At 34.2% G+C, this 27,598-nt stretch overlaps 1 protein-coding gene and 1 long non-coding RNA gene across 3 annotated transcripts in view; both read right to left on the reverse strand.

The window, feature by feature from the left end:
- Positions 1-27,598, reverse strand: part of LOC125503539 (integrin alpha-PS1-like) — a 72,469-nt gene that overhangs the window by 38,032 nt on the left and 6,839 nt on the right. The window lies entirely within an intron of this gene.
- Positions 1,396-16,914, reverse strand: LOC125503541. The gene is made up of 2 exons (XR_007280962.1): positions 15,624-16,914; positions 1,396-2,337 (listed from the first exon to the last, which is right to left on the reverse strand). It is a non-coding gene; the product is annotated as an uncharacterized LOC125503541 (long non-coding RNA).

Consider the following 27,598-nt stretch of genomic DNA (forward strand, 5'->3'; position numbering starts at 1 on the left):
TTGTCCTTTTATGGTTGCTCTACATGTAAAATTGTCCCAATGTCCTGCTCTCTATAAAACTGAAGATTTACATCGCGCCACAGTCGTTAACTACGTCCCTTACACTGGATTCAAATTTATTCCTCAATAAAATTAGTCACAAACTAATCAGCTGTATTGCCGAAAATTTCTGGGTGGAAAATCGTAAAACGATTGTTAAGAGCAATGTTATAAAGCAAGTAATTAAATAAAGTTTATTACTTGCCTGTTATGGTTATGTGTCTGTAAACAGATAACAAAGTGCAATGAAACTTTTAGTTAATACTCTAATTAGTAACGTGTTGCAAATTCGACTTTATCCTTGCTGATAACTTCTAAATAAATCTACGATAATTTAACCACCAATGCTTTTTTCAATTTTGTAGAATTTTAAGTGAAATTATCACAAAGATACGAGAGCATGTATGAACTGGCTGATAAACTTGGTGCGCTCACAGGGGCCCTATTTGTGCTGCGGGTGATAATATAGGAAAATATATGGAAGATAAACACTTCGCAGTTGACTTAGAGTGTGAGCAAACATTTTAAGCTAACAAGCACCACTGGTAAAATGTGAATGTTCGCCCAAGAAGTTCCCAGTGCTGGCTTAATTGCGCTCCTTCTGCATCGTTATTTGAAGATTTTGCATCTGATGCTAGGAATGCTTTAACCAACCAAGACCTAAGTATTTCACCTATATTTTTATATCTGGAAATCTTACTTCAGTCTACGAGTGTAACGGTAATTTATGAGTTGCACACAAATAACAATAAATTTACATTATCGTCCATTATGTCACTTATCGAAGAAACTATCTTAAACGGTCTACACTGCTTGGTATTATTTTGCAACCGAGGAAATCACATAAATTATCTGGCAGCTCAACGGATAGTTATTGCCTTAGAAAGCGGATTAATTGCTAATGATCATAAATTTGCTAATAAATATGATTTAAAAACTTTTAGAAGCACATGCAGAAGATAAAAAATCACTAAAACCTACACTATTTAGTTAACACCAAAACATTATTAAAAGCGGTGTAAAAATCTGCGAGACATACAATCGAGCAAAAAACTCCAAAAATAAAAAATAAATTGTTGATTAAAACAGACAGGCAAATCAAGACAGAAATGGTTGTTTAAACTGCCAAATACCAAATAAAACATATACCGAGGGTAGGGAACAAAGTGAAAGAGCGGCGTGAAGAATAAGACACAGACAGTAAAAAACAACAAAATATGTGCGGTGACTACAGAAAAATAGGAAGCAACAAAAAGCCAAATATTTTATTGCATATTTGTTTTAAATTAGTGCGTTATTGCTTTGGAAACCGTTTACTTGAAAATGAACGTTGCATTCATTTGCTTGAAAAACGAGTTTAATCGTAAATATATTTATTGATTTAAACTATTAAAACACTTAAAGTACAGAGTACTAAACCTATTTCCCGAAAAAATACACATCAAGCCACTTCCTCCAACAATAATCAAATCTCCTGCATTTATGTAACATTTACTATTTGCTTTTTTATATATTGTTTAAATTGCGTTATTACACCTGTTAGTAAATAATCGTAAATTATTCCCCTAGCCAATCTGCACCTAACTTGGCCTTTTCTATTATCTAAATTGGTCAGTTCAAAGCGAATTTAAATTCCTTGAAACACCAGCATAGAGAATAATTTAACCAATTTCAAGTCATCTACCCACAAGAACTAGAAACCGTCCAGAATTCACCATAAAAGACACTTCGGAAAACCTCTAATTGCATAAATCGAGTCGATTAGAGTATTTTACCTCCCATAAAAGCCTGTTATCAACAAGAAAAAGTAAATAAACCAATAAAGTGCTTCATTATGCGCCGACCTAATCGACTCCGTCAACGTTTCATAAATAAAATAAAAAGCCAGTCAAATAAATAAATAAAAAGAACATAAGTCCTTTTAAGGGGTTCGGGAGTAATTAAACGGTTTAAATACTTCCAAACTGAACTCGTTATTCATTTCATAGCAGTCGAACAACCGTTCTTGCTTGTTCGAGTAAATACAAGTGAAAATACGCTCAATGTAATAATGAATAATAAATTATAGCAGTTAGTATAAAAAACACATAAAATAAAGAAGCAAAGCCAAATAGTGAACAAGATAAGTTTAGGTAAATATTTAATTAAAATAAACTAGAAATTAAAATGTGATTCTTGTTAAAAAAAATTGTCTACTTTACGAACTAACTTCCAACTTCCTTGTGCACATTTGGGCATACATTTAGTCTCAAATATGTGGGAAGAACCTGCTTGAAATTCGTCGAGTGTCCTCCTTACCTGAAAAAAAAAGAAATTCGTTAGTATTTTATAAATATTTAAAATGTTTATTAGCGCCACGGTTATGGGATACTTAAATTTTCATTGCGCGCGTGGTAAGATGAAGATAAACGATTCACCTTATCTGGACTTCAGATGTAACGGTAAGCTCTTGTATAATCTCGAGAAAAGTGGACAAGAATTCATAGAATTCATGGATAGGACGTATAAAAATTTAATTAATCCAAAAAAAATTGATAAAAATGCACGGTTGGATTAAAGTTTAATTAATTAATTAATGGAAGAAAATGTTATAAAAAAAATTTTTTATTTATTGTATTTTGTTAGAAATTTGGTGCGTAAACATTGTTTGGGCCTACAGGGTTTAGCAAATTCAAATAGACGGAAGGTTGATTATGACCAAGCTGGTGCCAGATTTTGTGTCGATAATTCTCCATCATAAAAATTGAATTATTCGCCTTCACGTCTACAGAAACTTCAGTGGAAAAAATGCATTTCGAAAGCAATGAACCAAAAATGTAAAACACGTTGAGCAAAACCAATCTTAAAATCGTTTCACCTTAAAACCGTTCAAATTGTTTCATCTTAACCAATATGATACACAAAACAGAAAGGAAAAATTTGCTAATCTGCTCTTCGTAAACTGGTGCCGAGAGCGGAAACTTTGCTGAAAGGAACTGATTTATCGGCATTCCTGGATATAAAAATAGGCTTAGACAAAACAAGTCAATACTCAAAAAAGTGAAACTTCGGAGAATGGAGCCTCCAATATGTGGATTGATCCAAAACATGTTGGGATAGAGATGAGTTCTTTTTGAATAAAACCTTGCGCTCCTCCATTCAAAATGTTTTAGAATTCCCGAATTGAAAACTCAATAAAGATGTAGAACAGGCGGTAAAAAAAGTTTTTCTGGGTCTAATAACTTTGTCCCAGCATTTCCAAAACCTAATCGACAACAACAAAAAACGAACGATAAAAATGTTCGATAGAGATTAGCTATTAAAAATGTAAATGCATCATTCAGATAATTCAAATCTCCCCATGACTTATCAGTTATAGTCAAATCTATCAGTCGAAAACCGTCAAAATGTTCAGATTGATTTTAGAAAATCAATTTAGTTATCTTGCTTAGGCCCGCAGTGATGTTTGATTAATCGTATTGTGAAATGGGATCACGCCAGTTCCGCCCAAATATCAATTAAACTTTCGAATTACATTATAATGTACTGATACTGCACTTAAAGTGATTTAATTAAGAGAACCGACTGTTACAGATGGAAAATGAATTGTTGAGGATCTTATTATAGGTAATAAAAACTTCTTATAGGTATTAGGACTAAAACCTAATAAGATAAAGTAAGGATTCATTTTTCACTTCCAACTTCAACATTTACATTAATTCACTCCAACTCGAGTAACTGTTTGTAATTATTGTTGTATATTCTTATCTCATCTGAAACTACCAGTGGTAAGCACGTTGTAAACCATGGACTATTAAAATTCCTCAGGCAAACGTCTAACAAAGGTAACAAGCGGCCCCATAATTGTTACATCGTCATCAGGATTATCAGTTTTGTTCCTTTTTCTTCGATTCGAAGATACGTTTTTTAATCCGATTTCACTTCGTCCGATTAAAATTGAGATGGGAATTATGTAAATCCCGATACAAAGGCAAAATGATGACCAAAGTTGAATTTTACGCATCCATCGGAACCCCACTGATATTCAACATGAAGTGTTGGTTAACTGTAGAAATGATTGAAAATGCTCCTCAGGATATGAATAATCGATCAACATTGTTATTCATCGGCGCGAATGATATATTAGCCAGGATGAGCTCGCAAAAGGAATATCAGCTAGCACCTTTTGAATGCTAAGGGGAGTATTTAAATAAGTAGGTAAGAATAAAAGCGAAACAATGAAACAGTTAAGTTAGTATTCATGGTAAATATATTCCAACAAAACATTGGTTTGTCTCAACTTTTTGGCTGAATGTTGAGTCACATGAGAAAAGCAAACAATCTCCAAAAACCAGACATAGTTGAAAGTTAACAGAACAGAAAACACAAGATGCTAATAAGCATCAAATTCGCTTCCGGTCAGAAACCGAATCTTCCTTGTACCAGACCATCTGTTTTATTTCATCAAAACCTAACTGCATCGGTAGCAAATCTGATTTCACAATAAACTGAACGTGGGTGAATAACATAAATTTATTACAAAATTCAATCTTTCCGCATGGCAGCATTCAAACAGAAATTCTTCCTATCGGTTAGCTCAATCACTCGTCGGCGGCCGTTGAATGAAGCGTAGAACGTAATGTATTTTATTTTTCCTATCAAGTTTTATATATTTTTTATGTTCAGAATGCATGACCTTATTAATAATGACAATCTTCGGCTCTTCAGGGCATATCGATGCGTTTAAATGTGGCCATTCGTTTTAAACGTTGTTAATGTGCCTCCTAATCATCACGGTAGATGTTTTTTATGAACGAAAAAATTTGAAGGCGGATTTTTTTTGTATAAATGTTTCTTAAATATAAAGAATCAACAGAATTGTATTTGTTGTTTCTCTTCATAATTAGGCACTAATTTATTTCAATCCCAATTAGGAGAATAAGCTAAAGCAATTCTTGATGACTACAGGTGTTCTTCTTTGGCAAATTGCTTCAAAATTAGCAGAAGAATTATTGCATGTTTCGATGTGAGACCATCAATCCCTCTACCTGCCTTATAACTGCTTTTGAAAATAATGATGAGTTCTACTTCTGTTTCAAAGCCAATTTATTATAAATATACAGGGCATAATCGCCGTAAAAAATAATAATGCAGACGTTCCTTTTTTCTTAGTGAATTGCACAGCAATTTGCCATTTATTGTTTAATTTTTCTTCAACTTTTTTGCTTCAGTGTTTCCTATAAACTTACATCTTTTATTCAGGCTACAAGAACAATCATATTTCAAGCAACTAGCGAGGAAGCTTTAGGGGGAAGAATGTTGTTTGCGATTAGCGTGTTTGTCTTTACTACCCATTAATGGCAGCTCATTTTAATCAACATAATGAAGAACCAGCAGAACATGTTGAGGCAACATTGAAACTAACTGGAAAACCCGTCTTCGCCCCAGCATTTAAACGCATCAAACATACCCGAAGATTCAAAAGCAAAAGTAAACCTTATAAGAGCCAGTTCTTCATTTATACTTGCTGGAGAAATTGAGTCAATGACGCTTTCAAGTGTCCCAAAAAACTCGAAATTGAGGCCTCAGATCAGGAACTCCTGGTGGCCAAAACTACGCATCTAAACGCCTTTTTCGCTTACATTTAAGCCTGTTTAATCAAAGACATCAAGGTTCAAGTGCAAAATTCTTGAACCTTGTGGTTCAGCTTGGAACAGTTACTTGCATCTCAATGTGAACCAACTGAACACCACTAATTCTCCATACGTGTTAAAAAACGCATTTAACTTCAGACCTGTCGAGAGTAATTACATGCAGAAAACGAGTCGGAAACTCAAAGTTATGGTTCCAGTTCTGAGCTGGCAAGAGTTTATTAAAGTGTGAAGTGTAATAAATGGTAATCCCTTGAAGTATATTTTAATACAGTGCTTGCAAACCGTGTCTAATCCGAAACTGGACGTGAAAGTTTATTAGTGAATTGATTGAGGTATTTAATTGAAAATTACATTAGGAATTGTGTGGGTGAAGTTGATGGCCAAGATTTGCACAATGTAACTGATAAATTGTGTTTATGGATTCAGGGTATTATAACAAGACAAATGCTCAAAAAGGGCAATTTTCCTACATATATTACATGAAATATGTGCAGTCATCATATAATAAACTTACATTTTTGCTCGTATGGTCAAAGTACATACAAATATTCATTTTCACACCGACTTTGCGTGACTCTAAAGTCATTTGAATCGAATTGGAAAAAGACGAAAGACTGAGAGCGACGGTTTTAAGGAGTTTAAGCGAACTAGAGAAAATCGAGTGACTTAAACTGTTCATCAATACTTTTGGAAATTGAGAAGGAAAATGTGGAAAGAAGGAGCGTTTCTTATTTCAACATCAACTTGATTGATTGATATTTCAGTTCTATTATAGCTAAAGCTACATTTGGAAAATGACACTAAAGCTCAACTAGATAGAATAAAATAAACTATTGCGCGACGAAGTTTTAATACAGCAACAATTGAGAAGACCAAAAAGCCACTTTTGAAACATTTAAAATTGGTTACACTAAAAATCGTGTAAGTATACTGTTTTTAAAGCGATTTAAATATGTTAATCACCAAATTCCATCTTCAAATTTAAACCTTGTTTCATTACCTAATGATTCTTGATTTAGATAATATACAAATCCTTAATTGAAATTTCTTCAAAGTTATTATATGTTTTTGCAGAAATTTAAATAGCTTTTCTTAGTAGGTCAACCAAATTTGCAATTGCATGTTCCGCGTCTCTAAATAGTTTGAAGACCATTAAAATGTGTTATTTTTACACATATCAAGCCATTGAAACTTGTGTGTTTTATGCTAAAAAATCTCACTAGTTTGAAAACTCAATTGTTTTCACGTTACTCTTGCGTGCAATAGTCGCAAATGCGTAACTCCATGAAACCATTGTTTGCAAATACAAATATCATCATATAGTTCATATATTTAATTAAATCATCTCACATATAAAAAATACTTGAACCAGATTAGAAATTATGCCATTCCAATTCCAAGTGAACATGTCTAGTTCAAACGAAAATTACTCCAACTGGTAAAAAGATAACAATATGGCATGAACAGCGTAAGTACGCTTCGATGTTCCATTGTTCCCCCAATAATTGTTTAAATAATGACCAGTGATAAAGTTGATTTGCGGCATTCGCAGAACGAATTGTTAATAATTGGAAATGGGAGAAAAGCAATTTGCCTTAGATCGATCAAAGTATGGGAAAAAAGTCGACATACCGAGAGGTGTGTAACTATGGTTAATAGGATTGTAACTGTAGTACTAACGTTTAGGTTATTACTTTTTTATGGGCAGCAGGAAGTATTCTGAACATTACTTTCAAGTGTTGCAACAATTACTTGAATTGTGTGCACTCTTGTTGTTACTTACTAAATATACAGGGTGAGCTGAGATAAGTTTGAAATGACTGGAAGTGAAAAGGGAATTTTAGACCCCGAAGTCAAAAAAATAATAGACAATACACAAGATAACTGCAAAAACCTGCAGAGAAGAAAGATGCAAACCACAAATCGTGCTCAGGAAAATTTGAAAACATTCCTGGCAAATCTGAAACAGTTTAGGGCAAGAAAAATGTATCTGCTTTGTGATTAACTGGGCGTTCTGACAAATCTCAAATTAGTAAAATATGTTTCCTTGCCCATTTAAACAGAGCCTGGCTCTATAAATTGGAAGAGCCACTGATTTGCCGCTTTCAGGTAGGCCTAAAACCTATTTTAATTCGAATTTAACACCTGCTCTAACACTATTCGGTTGACCAATCCAAATAACAGGTACTTTTGTTTTGTTGACTCCAAATTCCCGTTTAAGGCAGGGCGACTTCTTGGAAATGCAAACAGGGTAAGCTTCCACCGAAGAATGCAGCATCTTTAAACGATTGGCAGCAGTTTTAATTAGATCGAAGTTGTAAGCAAAAATCCAATGGTTTAATTGAAGCCACTAATGCAAATGATTGCTGAAAAAGGTTTGTGTTTATAAAAGTAACATATATGAGAATGTATTTGAAATTCTGGGGCTGGAAATTCATCCTCAGATATTCTGGGTAAACATTCACGAAACCTCAGGCGTTCCAGTTTAATTTAGTTTCAACCCACAAAAAATCGACATTAACCCACACATTACCACCACACTCAAACTACTCAAAAGTTTTCATTGTAGATGTTGTGGTCGTTTTTAAAAATAACACATTTCCTGAAACACCGATGGGTAATAGAAAAAGTTCTTTTCGTGGCCCGCACGATCACCAGACTTTATCGGCTGCGGCTGGCAAATTTTGAGGAAATAAATCATCGAATTTCTGAAGTCGCCCACAATTACTCATTCGAATGATTTCATCTGCATTTGAAGAAAATTATAATGGCCTGTGTGTTGGCGCCTTGCTCGAGCAGATTTTATACGTGTTTTATCGGTTACTCATTTTAAAATCAATGGGTTTCAAGACAATAATTTTTTTTAAAGAACTTCACTTGCTTAGATGGACAGCTGCAGATTTTCTCGAAAATTGCCTGGAATTACTCCAGACTATTGCTGCCCGCGCAACTTTTATGCTCGTATTTCAACATAGTTTCCTCGATTTTTTTTGACGTAAATAGAGAAAATCTCAGACAAACCAGACGATATTTTCACTTTGCAGGTTTCGTGCTGCTATTAATTGAGTCTCTTTGTGAAGTATTGTTTATAAAACATTATTGGAATAACTACAGCCTGTGATAAATAAAACAACATTGAAAAAACAATGTTTTATCGGGAAAAATATGCAAAATTATAGCTGAGGCACTGGAAAACTTGACCAGTTTGACTAACTAAAAGCTGCAAGTTTAAAAATCAGAGGCCGATTCCCATCGAACAAATTCGATGGGAAAAATTTCTGGTGGCTCTTAAAGATCACCTAATGGAACGAAGAAGAAATTACTCAAAAACGACTGATTCTAGGAGTATAAAAATGAAAAATTGATAGATAGAGCACATTCATCATGATTATTAATCGTCCATCGATGCACAATACTGAACCGGCGTATAGTTGGCTCCACGCATCGCATCTCCGTCTCGTGGCTCATTGTTCTAGTAAAAGCGAACATATTTTTAGCCAGAGCAGACCTTAAATCACAACAAAGCCTGTTTATGAAACCAACCGTGAAGAAACTATCAATCTCTAACAATAACTGCTCAGGGTTCATGTCCGCACGTCAACTGCCGACAAAACAGATGACGACCGGGAAAGGTAAAAATCAAAGAGACTTTAGACGGTTTTCTTAGAACAACTGACCGTCAACAGTACCGATTGGTGAATGTCCTGCACGGTACTGCAACGAACAAGTGTAGAAACGTACAGTCATTCTGCATTAAAAATATGTGGTGGTCTGCTATGTCTAGCACCCACTCAGAAATTGATGTGCTCTTTTCATTTGGTTTCCTTCGCATCGAATGGTACTTTAACTTTTATATTTCAAGTGGCCAGCTGCCACTTTTCAGCTACCGAATGGCATCTTCAAATTTTCGAAGCTGACACCCTGGTTGAGTGAACATGACAATGTTATTATTACGAAACAAGTACCATTCAGAGCTGCACCAAATGTTCTCATAACTTATCCAACTATTTGCGAGCAAAAGTAGAAAATCGAAGGTTTTGTCATCAAAATCGTCCCGTTTCGAACAAAGTACTAGAATGTGAAGACTAGATTTGGATCAAATATTTGTTAGCTAATAACAGCAACAAGTTGGCTTGGATGAAATTTTGCAACAGCAGTAATTGAGCTTGACCTTCGTACTTGAACTTGAACTTGTTAAGAAATCAATTATCGCTTTCCAGTTTTTGCTGTAGTCTTAAACAGTGCTTTGCCATAAGAACCTCTTATCCAACTGAATTCCTTGATTTTTTAAAATTAATCTAGTAACATTTCTTTTTCTTCCGAATTTTACACTTTTCTGGACGTAGATAACAAACTATACACCAAGTATGATAACCGTAGCTAATAATCATGTGACGATAAAACTCGTGTTAATGCACTGGTTTAGTCAACGTCATACTTTAATCTAGGCGTAATAATCTTGTTATCTCACTGGTATCGTCAATGCGACAATTTATATAACTTTCCATTACATTCATTTCCTTACATTAGGTTAACGAAGTTACATTAGGGAAGGAAGGTTAAGGGTTGTCTATTTTTGAAAAAAACCGCCACATTCCAACCCGCCGATAAAGCAGAAGCTGAAGAGATTATATAAAATATTAAGCATTTGCATTAATTTTCTTAGATAACCAACAAGTTTTGCTTAAAATTTCAGCACTTGCAAACTATTTCCACAAAATAAAATATGTACATTTCAAAAACTAAAAAACTTAGTGGGCTTTTGTGCATATTAAGCAACATTCTTCATATACTGTAAACTGGCTCAAAGCCTTCAAACTGCCAAAATCTCCTGATTCCACCGCAAAGCGTAAACGCGCTCAATGAAATTACATTTCACATCTAAAAGATGTCAAACCACTACCAAAATCGAATAAAATATCCGTAAAAGGTTTGTTGCACTGTGTGACTTTTAATCCCATATTTTCATTGCCAGAGTGAAAACGTACTAACCGATAATTCAAAGTTGTCAAACATTTACTTAAAAATTAACTTTCCTACGTTCAAAAAAAGCAAAATTTGGTGGATACCGAAAACTTTAAGCTCCAACGTAATTGACAGATTTCGTATCGCTCCATCACTAATTCAAAATGTCAAACTCCTCGAGCGAAGCTCAATTAAAACGTCAAATAGATTTGAAACTCAAATTTGAGACAATTGTGTGACAACATTAAAACGGACATTTTTGTAAATCATTGATTTTCTCCAAAAGAACAGCAAAAGTTCAAAGGTTTCGAAAAATTGTCCAACGCTACTGTTATTGCCGTAAAATACATTGTTATTTTTTGACAGAGTGCAAATGCACTAAAGGGCCGTTCAAATCTGTCAAACAATTGACTTGGAAATGTTAAACTAAAATAAGCAGTTCGCCAATCAGTTGATTACTAATTCAAACGTTCCAAATATTTGCTCGAAATGGAACTCAAATTAAAAGTATTTATAAAATCTCAAAAATACCTTTTAAAACTCGAAAATAGCTTTCAAAAAGGTTCATCACTAACTCAAAGATGTCAAATTCATATTAAAAGCGACTGATATTGCTATAGAATAATGACAAAACTCGAATTTAGCTGAAAATTGCATAATTTTAAACCCCGCTGCCCTTTGACAGATAGAAAATTGACTAACGGGTAGCTCAAAGCTGTCATACACTCAAATCAATTTTTTTGCAACATTTCAAAAAAATACAAATTTTGGTAGATGGAGTAAACTTTAAGCTCCGATTTTATTGACTCATTGCCAATCGGTTTACAACTAATTCAAATATGTCAAACTCTTGTCCAAAATTCAATTAAAACGTCAAATGGACTCATTGAAACGTAAATTTTGCTAAAATCGGAATGTTTCTTATTAATAGTTTTGAAAAAATTCAATGTAAAACGATTGGTAGAAACGTGACTCAAAAACGTCAAAGAAACACATTTATACACGTAATTCAGTTTGGGATCTTGCTTTAAAATCATGAAAATGTATTATTTATAATTTGTTATTTAGGTAGTTCTCTCAGCTAAAGGCATTAAACCGCAACAGATATTGTACCGAAAAAATAGATTCTAAAGAAAACAATCTCAGTTTTGTGCAGACAAATAAAATGTACACTGAAAAAGATGCTTAAGAATTAACAGCAAATAAATAACAATAAACAGATGAAGGCGTCCATTCACAGTAGTTTTTCACCAGTCCAGTTAAATTTGATTTAAACAGTCAAAAAAGAGCGTGTTACCATTCGCATTGTAAAGAAAGCAAAGAAAAATAAATGTAGTTTTTCCTGAATCAAAAGCCTATTTTTAGCCCGTAGGCAGTGTAATTATAAATCTGCTTAAAATACACGTAGGCAATTATTTGTGATTGTTATGATAAGAATTGAGTATTTTATACTCAAATAGCTTTGTTATGAGAAAACAATTTGAACACAAACAAACAATAATGAGCTCTAAAACATTTAGAAAAATGTTTGTAATTTTCTTATCAGGACAGTGAGGTAAAAAGATACGAAAATCGTTTAAAATAGGCGAAAACAATTATGTAAGAAACATTAAAAGTCACAAAATTTGATGTCTGCCATGTGACAACAAAGGTATAATTAAAACAGAAAAACTTTGCCACAGCGCTCTTTGATGTCCTTAACTTGCAAATACCTGATGGAATCTATTATGTACATGTCGTAATACCATAGAGTAAAACAAATAATAACAACCTGCTAGACCGCATAACACACGTAATCATTATAATTGCAGTTCAATGTTAAACAAATTACTATAATTACATTTTTTCCAAACATTGGACATGCTGAGCTTTTGGACGGTTACATATCACTCTCCAGGGTTTATTAACAGTTTGTTTAGGAAAGGAAATATATCGACGGTTAAAGACCCAAAACCCGCTTAAAATGAGTCGAAGAAGGTTGACTATTTCTGATTTGAAGCTTCCAGCAAGTTTTCCAATAAGCTGTTTGCATTTTTCGCTTCATTGAGATGAAATTGATGTAGCCTTTGAGGCATTTGGAGAGAATTGATTTTTTTTTCGAAAAATTAACACTGAGGCCTTATGAACTTTTCGCCCATTAATAACATTTCCACATGCATGTTTTTTGAACCCAATGAATTGATGCCGACCTAAAAAACTTCCCAATGTGCATAGAATATAAAGATTTTGGTTTCTATTAAGAAAAACATCGTTGGTCAGAGGTCGCAACCGCGCAACACTTAAAATTAACCAAAAATATCGATTATTTCTGATCGAAAGCTTCAAACGCATTTTTCAATGAGCTTTTTGCATTCTTCGCTTCCCTGAGATGAAATTGATGTAGAATTGGAGGCATTTTGAGAAAATTTAGATTTTTTCGAAAAATCGACTTCTACCCCGTATGAAATCTTCGCTCAAATTTTCACATGCGAGTTTTTTCAGCTCAGAGGAATGTTTCCGACCTATAAAACTCTCTAATCTGCATGTATAAAGCGTTGAGCTTATATTAAGGAAAATATCGTTGGTTAAAAATAGTAACCGCTCAGAAACACTTAAAATGCGCCGAAAGTGGCGATTATTTCTGATCTAAAGCGTCTCGCGTGTTTTCCTTATAAAATTGATGCTTCCTTGAGGTGAATGGAAATGTTGCAGAATTGGAAATATTTGGAGGATTTCAACAGAACGAACTAAATGGTTTGTAATTTCTAACTGCTCCTCATCTGGATTCTGTGTTTTCACACTTGGGAAAGTTGCATTACCGATTTTCTTTATTATTAGCAAACTTGCAACACGATCGGCCGAACTTCTTTGAAAGTTTATTGAGATTTACCGTCTAGATATGAAGAAACATGGATCTGGAATGTGAAAATAACCTGAACAGTTTCCGCTATTCTCGATTCTTCTGCGAAGTATTGAACTAGTTAAAGAGAGTCGGAGTGGTGATTCTTGTAATGTAAATTAGCTCATTTTACTTGATAGATTTCTACTAACAAAAAATAGCAAAATATATGTTTTCTTAAAAACAAGCCAAAGCAAAAACCGCAGATATTCCATCCGTGAAAGCAACCCGTTTACTTTATGTAGTAAGTCTCAAGAACACTCCATAATCTTCCACTCTGAGATGAGATCACTTTGATGGAAAAAACCAAGTTCAATTAGTTACTGTCGAAAAATCAGCGCTTCAGGCATTGGGGTTCCAGTTCAGAAAACGATTTAATACAAGCTTTATCCTGCTTGATTTAACAATAATCCGTCTCATATTCTAATCATAATACAAAAAAAGTCACTAGATAAATACATGAGGCCTAAAACCATTGGTGTCAAGGCTGGTGCGAGTACAATTAATCATCCAACCAATTACAACGACCGAACAACGTTGTTCATCAAATAAAAATGTTTCCTTCGAATCTTACAAAACTACGGAAACAACTTAACAATAGTCCGCGAACGAATGAAGTAATTTCTTAATTTGAATTGATAATGATAATCGCGGAACGCTTGGTATGACATCACTTGATCAGAATCCTCATATTATTGCTGTGTTGATGTTGTTGTCCCACAGTATTAACCGATACCGTATATTTTGAGCCCCATTTACAAAACGCTTATTATTGGATCGGAAAATAATAACCTGGGGAAAAGCGGCTAGTGGGTCAAGTTCAATAGACGTCCAACTAGTTGGTCTATCATGATTGGACATAAACGCAGTTGTGGACAGTAATTGTTATTCAAATAAGCTAATTAGGCAAGTGGAAGAAACGCAAAAAACAACCAAAACTGGACTATGAACTATGAGATGAACCTTCGCAAATACCGGCGGTGGTTCCGTTATTCTGTATAGAATTGAATTAAGTGCCACTGATGTGAAAGAAATTATTGAATAAATTGTTTGCTCAATTATTTGCTGCTGGTCTGCAAGTGAAAACAATTTTTTTTGTTTCTATTTTTTTCTGAAAAAGTCAAATACAATATTTGGCTTAACATTATTAATATACAATTACTCACAAGTAGAAAAAAAGCACAAATGCCAAGTGAATCTTGCAAATGGTGCCTGCCAGCAAAACCATCAAGATTGTGCTAAAAAGTGCGACTTAAATTTAAATTTAGATCGCGATCATTTGGCCAACCAGCTTTATTTCGTTTAGTAAATATAATTTAATTTAACTTTATGGCTTCGTTTTCTCATAATATAAATAGGTCCTTACGCTAATGATCGAAAGAACAGTTTCACAAATTGATGATGCCAAAATACACTACACGGTGTGCAAGAAAATTATGGTTTTCTCAAAACTTTATCCATTGCCCACATCAATTTAGATACTCGAGTTGTTGAAGTCAACGAAACTGCACCAACAACTTGAAGACCCTTTTTTCTTCAAAGTGCAAATGAACTCGCATGTAAATTATTAAAGAAGTTTGCCCTTCGCGGCTATTGCTTGAAAGTGGTGAGCTTTTGGGGTTTTAAGAAGATTTTTTTCCTGACGCTCCGTAAGCAGCAATAAATTATTTGTCACTCCGGCCTAAAAACCGGAAAAATTCACCAGTTTCACACATTGGCAGTCTGCATCAAAACTAACATAAAAGCCAGGATAAACTGGGTAAGCCGGCAGCAAAAACCCACTAAATATAAGCGATAAATAAACATAAAAATCCAAGAAACACTTATGACTAACGATCTCTTCGACACAAGGGAGACGAAGAGCAAACACTTAAAATCACAATCGGACGTCGCCTGTCTAGCAGTGCACCCTTCTTGTAAATCCCGACCAATTATCCTGCATTAAAGTTGGCAGAATTGATTGCCTATTGTTTGCCGGTGATTCTGCCCAGCCAACCCAGCCAGAATGGCATTTTTGCTTAATAAAGCCGCATTTAGACCGATAATGGTGGTTAATTCTTTGTGGTTTCCACTCACTGTGAATCGGTACGTGAGAATCTCGGACTTACGTCGATGGATAATGGACAAATGGACATAGTAATTGAAGTGTTAAGGCCATGTTCTTCTATAAATTGAGCAATTGGTGATGCCACAAATAATCTTCGCACTGCTGGATTCTTCATTGTCTTCGTATCCATTGTACAACGTCGGAAGTGAAAATGAACAGCCAAATAATGGTGAAAAAGCTGAATTTAACCGCCCACAGGATGAAGCAATGGATACTGGGAAAGTGAATAAAAAAATCAACAACAAATAGTGATGATACGGTAAAACCCGAAACTGATGGCAGTGATTCACAAAACGGTGACTTCCACATATCGCGAATATTATTGGTGGCTGTGACTTCGATTGAATGAAATTCCATAAAGCAAAAGTGGACGAAAAAAACGGCATTTTAAAAGTACTACCAAGAATAAAAGCCGTGCAAAAGAGTGCAGACTTGCAAAACTGGTCTCGGGCGCCTGCAAGTGATGTTGACCTGACTCATTCTGAGGTTGAGACAACTAATCGACAGTTGTTTAACGACAGTTTCGCTTTTTTGCGATATTTGTATTTATTCAGCGTTGCTTGCGTTAGCGTTTTGCATTGTTATCTTTCAAAGTACTGCTATGCGAGCTAGATTTATTGGCGCACCGTGTCGTTCCAACTGCCAGCGAACCATTCAAATGGGAAAATGTAACAATTTAATAATCACGCTGATTCAGTTATTAAAAGTCACACTTTGCCTGCAAATTCACAAGTAGCAACTTTATTATTAGCATACCTGAAGTCATTGTTATCTAGGTTTGATTAACTTTTGTTCAATCTTACATTGAACAAGACACCGGAAGAGTATCCTTAGTGCTAGATTAGTTTCTTGACTCGGAAAAATCCTTATTTTCAGAGAAAAGCATTTTTTTGTAAAAACTATATTCTTTTCCCATTGTAAATTCACCAAGACCTGCTGATTTTCTGTATATTCTGCATTCCATTTCATTATTTCGTGGCTTCAGTTTCCTTGTAGGCAAACTCGAACAGACCGTAGAATTATTAACACTGAAAACGCTTAAAAACAGAGAAAGCAGCAAAAAATGTGGGAACTTGTTCGTTGGATCAGCTGGTGTTAAAAAGCACACAAGAAATTAATGAATCATGATTAAATGAAAAAACACAGCTTGAACCTGCAACGAACGACACAGTGATCAAACAATGACAAAAAATGAACTAAACGGTGACAAAATGTATGAAAAATAAATCGTAATGTTTTCCTAAAAGTATTGGGATGAATCAATATTTCTAAATCGAAAAAACACATACATGTAAGGAAATAATAAAGCACAACTACTTAAAAAAAACAGAAAATCGTAGTTTTAATGAATTTAAATTTAACAGAACTGGGAAGGTCGAAATGGAAGTACTCCCTGAACAAAGAACGAATCCAAAAGAATCATCAGACAAAAGGAGGAATCAAATCAAGAAAATGATCAACCGCAAAATGAGAAAGTAGAAATGATCAGCTAAAAAGTGYAAATACTTTTTGAATCCTTAGAAAGTGTTCKTTAAAAAGCAAGCCCTAATGGTGATTAATCAGACAAGAAAATAAAAAACAAAACTGTGACAAAGCATATGGAAACTAAATGATAATGTTTTGCAAAAAGCATTGGGTTGATTCAATCTTTCTAAATTAAAAAARCATACAAAATCTCGTCCAAAAATCACAATAATATCAGGAAATAAATCAAAACTACTAAAAAACAACAAATTGTAGCTTTAATGGAAATCGAAATGGAAATACTATGTCTGAACAAAGAACGAATCCAAAAGAATAATCAGACATAAGGAGAATTCTTATGAAAATGATAACCTGCAAATTGTAATAATTTTGTAAGTTTTGAGAAAAAGTTCGTTAAAAAAGCAAACCTTAAATACAGAAGAGATTAATAATTAAATGAACAGCACAGCTTGAACTTAACAAATTAAAACTGCAGCAAACAATACAATGATAAACCAAAGACAAAAAAAACAACGAGCAGMACTGTGACAAAGAATATTAAACATAAATGATAATGTTTTCCTAAAAGTATTGGAATGCTGTAATGTATCTAAATCCAAAATAAAAAATTGTAGTTTTAATAATGGAACGGAGAATGTAGAAATAGAAATACTATTTCTGAGCAAAGCRRATCCAAAAGAATCATCAGACRAAAGAAGGAATCAAATCAARAAAATTATCAACCAAAAAACGTAAAAGTAAAAATGATCAACTGAAAAGTGTGGAACTTTCTGAGTCCTGAAAAAGTGTTTGTTAAAAAAGCAATGCAGTGATCAATCAATGGCAAAAAGACAAAGAGCGAAACGGTAGCAAAGAACTATATTGAATATAAATGAATATTTTTTCTCGAAAGTTTTGGGTTCATTCAAACTTTCTGAATCAAGAAAAAACGAAAAACGTTAAAACATTACAATCCGAAAAAAAATAGAGCAAAACAACAAAAAAAACCATTGTAGCTTTAATAAACGAACGAGGAGGGTAGAAATGGCTATAACTTTTTTCTGAAGAAAGAACGAATTCAAAAGAATATTAAGACGAAGAGAGAAATCAAATCAAAAAAGGACCAATTGCCAAAAGAGAGTGAAAATGGTCAGCTAAAAAGTGAAGCAGAAAACGCAACTCAGGAAACATAAAGTAAAGCATTAAATAATTAAAATCACTTCCAAAGATCCCAATATTATTATTATTCTAAATAATCCAAGGCTTCTTGTAAACATACAAGCAAATCTCTAATTTTCCATATCTCCGGCAGTAAGTTCATTTTGATCATTGCTGCTCTATTTCTTTATGGGGTTGATTTCTTCAATATCGACAAAAACTATTGATAAAAATGAAATTATCTTCCCATAAACGTTGATTTGACATGGGTGCTTCTAATGGTATTTCTAACAATGACTCTTCAAAATGCAAGCGCTTCGTTGAAGACTCGCAAAAACTGAGCCACAACAGTATGCATACGTGTATGTTAGAAGTTGGATTCATTGAAATCATTGCAGTTCGAGCGATCATTCAATGCAAATGGACTGTTTATGGTTGTGGCCTTGCTCACGCAAAAAGCGACCAACTCCAACCTGGTTTGAATACGATACATGTCATTTTTAGAGGCGTGTGTCACGAGGAGACGCTATCCGAGACAGATTATAATTCGTTTCGAATGCATAAACAGAGAGCCCGAGAAGAGTGGAAAAAATAAAATTCAGGCAAGATGCGGGTGGTCCGACATCATTGCATTTTATTTCTTCTTGGGCGCAGTTATCTTCATTATTTTTGTCTGCGATCGGTTTATATGACACCTTCAACGGAGGGCGGGACACCGGTGGAAGTCCAGCCGGGTGAAAAGTGTGAGAAGAAACCTAAACGTCTAATATAATATTGAAGAAACATTCTGGCTTGCTACTGGCTACTAAAAACTCATCGGTTTTTTCAGACAACCTTAAAGGACCTGTAGGAAGATGGTTCAGATTCTTTTGAAGATGATTTTTAATCAGTTATCAGAATTAAAGATTAATAGATTTACATATATTGATGGTTTGATCATTCAAATTTCACTTGATTTGAAAATTACACAACTTCAGAAGTAATCAGTCGAGATATAAAGTTAAAATATTTTTCAAACTTCAGCAATAGCTGGAACGATGAGACTAATAAAAATTAGTTATACATTCTGGGATGTGAATGAATGAAAAATAAAATAAAAGGATGCAGAATATTAGTTTTCATTGCAACTAAACCCAGACATCGAGAGATCCTGGTCTAGAAAATCTAACATTTTTTCGAGTTCGAACGAACATTCCGTTATAATACTCAATTTAAAAATAGTAATTATTCCATGTCATTTATCCGCTACATTCCACTTACATCCCATTTACATCGTTTTAAAATTTAATTCAAGAGCATTTCTCATTTGCATATAAAAATCTTGCTCCGACATCTCACTTGATTTTTCGAACTGTTATGTTTCACATGCAACACAGCTTTTCCTCTTTATCTTCGTCCTTTTCCACTTTTTTATCTGACCTTTGTTAACTTCGTTTCTCAAAGAAAGGCTTCTGTGCATTTTTATTTCTTTATCTGAATTAAGATTTTGATGTGAGAAAAAATGTTGAGAAGAGGTTGAGGCTGTATTTTGTCCGACACTTACCGAGAAAAACTCAAAGATTTTTTTTCCCAAAGAGGAATTGAAACTATTCTGAAATATGCCACAAATAAAATTTTCAAAGATACTGACGCTAACAAAAGGYTTCTTTGATTGCAACCACGCCCATCTTCAACCACGCACACACACTACCAACARTATCGATATTTGGATATTTTCCMTGATAATTGAAATAATTGACAGAAAAATAAATAAATAAATAAAACATATTAASGCACTTATGATTAACGAATAATTATGTGCAGAAAAAAMATAAAGCAATAGTTAACATTTTGCARATAAATCATGACACATAAACGCGACAAAAGTTCGACCAGCTCGTGAGTATACAAGGAATTTTGTACTTTTTATTTATTTTTTGTTTAAGAGGAGAAAAGTGCTGACCAGGCCACACCAAGCCGGTAATGTAGGTATCAAATTGCACATGGAAGAATGCAGGGTGTAAAAGGCTATTGATAGCCTCGGTGTTTATTACTTGTTAATGGAGGGTTTAGGTGGATTTTAATCTAATCGCCCTGGGCCCCCTTCTATTGGAGAGAATTGTGATGCTTTTTAGAAGAGATATGTTTACGCTTAAAGTGTGAAACGATTTATGACAAGTGCCGAAGAATATTAATGAAATAACGAAGATAATTTGCCATAAAGTGCCTCGAAACGCTGTTGAAGTTTTCCACATTTGGAAAATTAATATAGAATTGTGTGAGCACACTGCATAAAATATTAAATGAAACAAGATTCGTAATTATGTGTGATTATAATTCAATAATATATAATTAATGAATAGCTAGCAACTGTTAAGCTTAAATACCAGAGATCTTTTAATGGAAATTTATGCCTAAATCTCCCTCACTCTCCACAATAAACCTGTTCTACACCTTCCATCTCCTCCCAGACAATTACGTTAAAAAGACGTGGTGAAGTACGTTAAAATCACGTCATTTGAACGTACATACGACTGCATATGGTGTACGTCCTAGACGTTAACAAAAATGCCAATGCAATCGATGTATACAGGGTGATTTAAGTTTAATCTTGATGACTTCGGGGATCAAAAGAACCGGTTAGAACAATGTCCCTACATGATATAAAAAATTCCCAAACAGCATCGTTTCAGAAATACAAAACGTAGACTTTTTTGCTTGTTTTTTTCTTCACAAGTTTTGAACCTGCATTCGATTCTAGTGAAATTCGGCATGTAAACACTTCTAATTATCTTGCAAATACTTCTTAAGTTTTAGCCCCCCAATCTATTTCGAAATGGATTTTGTCGGCCACCCTCTCTTTATTTTGTATCAAAACTTGAACAACAAAAATAACTTCAATAAAACGGATCCACAGTGCTATTCACCGATTAATTGGGAAACGTTTTTGTCTCTTGTTGCTGTTTCACATTCTATTTCATTTCCGAGATATTCAATGAAATTCGGGACAATGTAGTCACGTAAATTTCCAACAAGCGATGGAAACCCAATGGGTCTTTCTCCAACTCAAAGTCTGTACCTCAACTCCAAGTGTCTTTCGTGCTATGACAAAATTGTAAAAATTTCAAACAAAAATTTAATAACAACTACTGCAAGTGCATAACATTTACTACAAACTAATATAAAAATTACAATAATTCCTCAAAGTGCATTCTATCAGCCTAAATACATTTTTGACATCGAGGAACTAGTGTATTAACCGCAGCCTGTTAGTTGAACGGGATTCTTTTACACACTTCCAAAGAGGCTGGGTGATTAAACCTTAAGGAAAAATCCTTAAGTGTTTGAATGCCGACATTTACTATAATCGGATAAATGATTAAAACTTTATGAAGAAAAAACAACAACAGTTAAAAAGGGCTGCCGCCCCCAAAAAAAATTGAAAAATGAAGGTACTGAGTTAGAACTTAGAAAATTAAGAGCTGAAACATGCGGTACTTTATTTGAACAATTGGCCATTAGGTAAAGCGATCAATTTGCACCCATGTCTTAACCCCAGAAGCCAATTAGCTGGTGTACCATGATAACCGCAGCGTTCTGCGTAAAACTGCCAGGAAAGCATTTAATAAGGTTACAAATAAGGCCAAAACGACCCGAAAGCCGATTCGATTGAATATCGAAAAGCACTTAAATCGATAATGGGCAAAGCGACCGCGAATCGAACGGCATTCAGTTGTTTTGCATACTGATTTACCAATTAGAATAAATCAAGTAGTCCGGTCCGATAAAAACAAATGACAGCTCGGAACAAAGTACCCAATTAAAGGCACAGTTATGTAGAAGAGGCAGCGCGGAATAAGAAAAGCTGGATATTTTTCTCGGACCTAACCTACGCCTTTTATGGAACGATTTAACTTAATTGGTACAGGGGCCAACAAGGTCGGATAAGAGGCTGCATTTTAATGAAACAGTATATCGACAACATGAATCTTGTTATTCCCGGACGGGAATATTAACGATGCTGGGCCGAAGAGTCGAAGACTGCAGAAACGATCCGAAGGTCTGCTTGCTCATCATCCACCACAATCCTTCATTATATCCTAAACCAAACAGGGAAAGTTATTCCGACGAGAATTATTTACCCACTATCAACTACTAAATCTGCCTGCTTTAAGCCAACTGAGCTCAAAGGATGATGGTGCGATGAAACTTTCCCGGAAAAAGTGACAACATCGTTCAGCATCTTTTCACGTTCCATTGTGCGTTATCGTCTGAAGCACGAGATGCAGGAACAGCTTTGCTTTGATGATGGAGCAACGTCACCGCAATGGTTTCGAAACAGTTACTACGGTTGTTTACGGAAGTAAACGTTCACCTTTTCCCGGGATACGTGTAGATTTATCGACGAGATGCAACGAAAGACGTAGGTTGAAGAAGTACCCGACAGATAAGCAGCAGAAATGACCGCGATGGTAGCGCGATTTCGTTCTTTTTAAATAGCGGCCTTTTGAGGGAGTCAGCGTGACCCATTCTTTATTTGGGCATTGGAAATCTACCATAAAACCACTGTTGAACACTAGATTTTAAAGAGGGAAAAGTTCCAAGTTTGCCATCGGAAAGATAGTCAAAAATGTTTCAAGGAAAATGGATAAATCTAACAAATTTCTTCGACGGCCCAAAGACGGTATTACAACCTAACCAATATAGTCATTTTATGTAACACTATTTCAAGCTTTTAGTGTTCACGTAAGATAATAAATCTGACTGACAAAGAGATAGCGCACCGTTGAAAAAATAAGCCATCAACGTCTGCAGTTGCTTGAATAGACCAGAATTAACTACATTATTTGGGCCGATGAAAGATAAGTATMCGGAAGAACAGCAAATAAATGATCCTAATCCACACATCGAATAAAATTTAATTCSATTGCCATTGCTCAACCTGAATGATTTTGATATTGTATTGTTATTATATTGTATAATTAACAGCCAATGATTCAACAGATTAAATCAAACAAGAAYTTTCGGGCGACCGCTGTTTTGTTACGTTAGTCGATTTACACAACGATTTGCAGCCAATTTGAGATCAAAGAAAATTAGTCTTGYTTCAAAAAACAAAAACTTTCTTGTTGAGCCATTTTCAAGATTTTTTAACTTCGAGTAGGAAAAAAATCGTTGACATGTGCGTTTATCAAACATATTTTTCCCTGAAATAATAGCAGATGATTTGCCATTCAAATGGAGTTGAGTTTCAAACMAATTCCGGTTCAAAATAGTTYTTCAGTRAAAAATGTTTTSTGATTATAAACTTMCAAATCGACGYCACCATTTTCTGGATGTGAAAAYCTCGTCCATTAGTGYCCTGCCTGAAAGCCTTTTATCAACTAATAAAATGAAGCAAAAATAACTAATTAAACAAATATCGATTATTAAAACGAGTAAATGKATGAAATAAAATTAATTTCTGTTTSTCAAGTAATCTGCCTTTAAATGAAACTATTTGCATRAAAGCCYCTAAATGAAAATTAACAACTAATGAATCAATAATTAAACCAATATCGACATTTTATGCAGATAAAACTTCGTTCATTCCTGTTACTTTCAGATCYCCACTTTTTGCAAATTCTTCATTTTCTAGCACTGAAAAACGTGTCTTATTAAAACAACTCTTAAATCATCCGAATGATAACCGTCAACGCATAAGCAAGTTAAGACTTTCTTCGGCCAGCTAGTGGCAGCTTATTCAAGACTATTGCGACTAAGAAACCCATTTATCTTTGATGGTTCGTAAAATCAAAGAACTTTAACCAGTTAATAGTAAAGAAAAATCGATCCGTTTTAAACGCTAAAATGTGAAGAGGGTACAATTTGTACAATTTTTAAAGGCGTGAAATAGTAATAAAAATAATATTTATTTCATATTTGATACAATAACCACTAACATGTTAATATAATCTTAATTAACAACTTTGATACATTTTTTTATACTTTTAAAACTATTTAAAAACAAATTAAGTTCCACTGCATATAATTGGTCCTAAATGAATGTTTTTTATTTTACTCTGCAACTATTAAACTGATTGAACGCTCACTAATTTTAGTTTAATTTATCGACTGAAGTTTGAATTTTGAATAAATTTATTTACTTTTCAGTCTTAAACAATATACCTGGATACTAATTCCTCCTGTTATAAATTCAAACATAAAAGAACAGTAAAATAAAAGATAATACTTAAAGCTAAATAATAATGGAATAAAACAAAGTACTAGTTGAAAATTTAACAGCGACTCTTTCACCCTGCTTTACTAGTTTCTCATCAATGTAGGAAACTTGGAACTATCGAATTCATGTTGTTTTTTCTCTTTTCAGTGAGCCAAATGAATTAAAGTAATTTAACTTGGAGCTCTGGAAATATTAAACCTGTAATATAAAACGTTCATAAAGGAGACTAAATAGATATTTTTGAACAGCGTTGTTGAAAAAGTGCTCAGACTTTAGGAGGTGATTGCTGCCATTATTTAAAGATGAAAAGTGCTAATAAATAAGAATCCTGTTGTTGAAAATAGACACTAAAAATAAATTCAAATATATTCATATAAGTATCCGAAACCGCTTGAAATGTAACAATTTTAAGCAAATATTCAAAGCTTGTAGCGGCAGGCGCCGAAATGACTTTCAATATTTTGCATATAAAATAATGAGTCGCTACTAATTTATGRAAAAAAGTATTTTGCCCATGTATATTCATTGCTTGTTCAATTTCCAGCAAAAAAGTTCTGTAGAGTTTCACTCGTACAATGCATCTTTTTTGAGTTAMAAATTTAAAGTCGTATTGATGCACCTGAGGAATCTAACACGCRCGTTGTACGAAGAAAACTACAGWGAGGATTTTTATTTGGAATTGAACAATCAATGAAAGAATAAATAACGTTTTGTTTTAAAAAAAAATTCTCCAATAATATTAAACATGTATGAACCAAAAAAAAAATTTAATTTTGAAATGGCAGCAATCACCTTCCAAAGTTTGCCAGAACGCGTTTGAATCACCCTGTATAAAATGTTTGGGCATTCTGTCGTCAATTCTCAAGTAATTGCTTTAATTTCTTTAATATTTTTCTACTAATCTCAGTATGTTCCCTACCTATTTTCATCCCTGCCTTGTGACCGCAAATGTAAATTTTTCATCATCTTTACACATCGTGTTCGCTATAATTTTGCGATTAAAAAACAAATTTTATGAGCAACAAGAGTACCTAAGTATATCCTAAAAAGTGTGATTTTCTTCCAACATTGTTTTCTATTGATCGTGGTTGCTTCCTACACTTTGCATCAGAAAGTACCACTCTGAAACGTATAACTTTATCTCGAGGGCGTGATACTGACAGACACGAAAAAACTTCTGGAAGGGCGTTAAAATGCATCAAGTATCTGCAGATGCATATAATGGCCTTTGTGCACGCGCCTACGACTTTACACCGACGTACTTTTACGGTGGTTCTACTAGATAGACCAGCCTTTGTTGCCACGTTATTTCCAAAAAAAATGAAGGAAAATAAGTTGATGGAAATTTATCGCTAATTGGGAACTCGAAGCGAATTTTTTTAACAGAATTTGAACTCTAAATACACATGTTGTGGCTACAATTCAAACCCATCAAGCACTATTTATAGCAGTACTTGGCTGTGCCCCACTACAAATACCACCATGACTTCAATTAATTTTAACTGTTAAATACTTCAATACAAAATCAATTTCCAAATCCCCATATGGCACGGGTCTAGCTTGATTTATTAAGTAGGTACACCATTACTCTTCAGCCAGCATAAATCAAAGCAGATGCCCGAAAACGCATTAGTTCTTGCTGTTTAAAGCAAGCACTATCAAGTCAAAGATCCGCTATGCGCCTGCTGCATTACATTTTTCCATTGTTTTTCGCCATCCACTTCGCCATTAAATAAATCGGCTGCCGCAGGAGATGGACCAAAACCGAAAGAGATACAGCTGCAGACAACGTCCGGTCGTCCGCATAAACTTATTACGTCTACGCACTGTTTGATTGTATGTTAATGACGTGCTCCAAAACAGTTGACTATCTGACCCGACGTTCCTGCCTTGAACTTGCGTAAAATTTGCAGGCCGTTCTTCTACTGCATGAATGAAATCGACGAGTTTCATTCAGAATCAGACTTGCAACAACTGTTTAGTCAGAAGGGATTGGCCCTGTCTGGCTATTGTCTCATTTTTTTGCAATTTGAGTAGGAATCATTCAGTTGGACTGATAGTACAAACCATTATGTATTAGTAGGTGGGAAGACAGTATAAAATACAGTGAGTCCCAGAAGGATTCAACAGTGTTTTTGGGAGAAAAGCTCGAAAATTTGAACTTTTATCTTTAAATGCAGTTTTCTGAATTTTTTCATTTGCGGTTTTCGAAATGGTGATGTAAGGGAACGAGAAAAAGATCGAACACGTACCCCAATAGAAGCAGCTGAATTATTGAATTGAATTTGGTCATGTAAAAGATTTGCCCAAAACTGGCTTCTGCTTGAGATGGAAATGAACAGCTTGAAGCTTTACTCTATTTGCAAGAAAATCTATGCACCAAACTTTGGCAGATTGGGGCCAATTTACCCATGAGGGAATCTGTTGAACACCGAATAGTTCGAAAGCACAAGTGTCATCCTTACAAAGTTATTCCAGTGCAAGAGTTATTTGAAGATGATTTAGATACCCCAAATGAGTTTTGCGAAAGCATGCAAAATATGTACAATCCACATAATAATTTAGTAAAAAGCGTGATTTTTTCAGATGAAGATACGTTATGTTTGAATGGTTATGCGAACGGGCAAAATTCTGAGCAACAGAATCCTCATTATAAATATCTTCTACATTCTTTCTCCCTTAAAGTTCGATAAAACGTGTCTTACTCTTCTGCTCTGTAAGAACAACGTAAGAAACACTCTCTGTAGACTTCTACTCAAGCACTTTTACAAACTTCCATTTATACTTCAGACGAAATGTAAATTTCCTAAATGCAGAAAAACTGCCGAAAGTTATCCAACTTTCAATTTCGAACAGTTGCAAATCATTTTGATGATATCACGTATTATCATCACCTTATCACTTACAGTGGTCGATCTACACAATGTCTCGATTTTTTATCAATTTCCAATTTGTTTTGCGCCACTCTCAGTTTTCACTTCAATTTATGTAAACTGCTCAACAAAATGAATGTTTTTTACAAACTTCTTTTTGGGTATTTCGCCTGAAAAATTTTTTTCTTTAAAAAAGATAGAATTTCCTCACGTCTTTTATTACAGATTGATAAATAGTGCTCCTATTTCGCAATAAGAACGAATTATTTATCAAAAAGT

The sequence above is a fragment of the Dendroctonus ponderosae genome, unplaced genomic scaffold (assembly GCF_020466585.1).
Source record: "Dendroctonus ponderosae isolate FM_Combo_2020 unplaced genomic scaffold, Dpon_F_20191213v2 Dpon_F_20191213_2, whole genome shotgun sequence".
In the NCBI taxonomy this organism is placed as follows: Eukaryota; Metazoa; Arthropoda; class Insecta; order Coleoptera; family Curculionidae; genus Dendroctonus; species Dendroctonus ponderosae.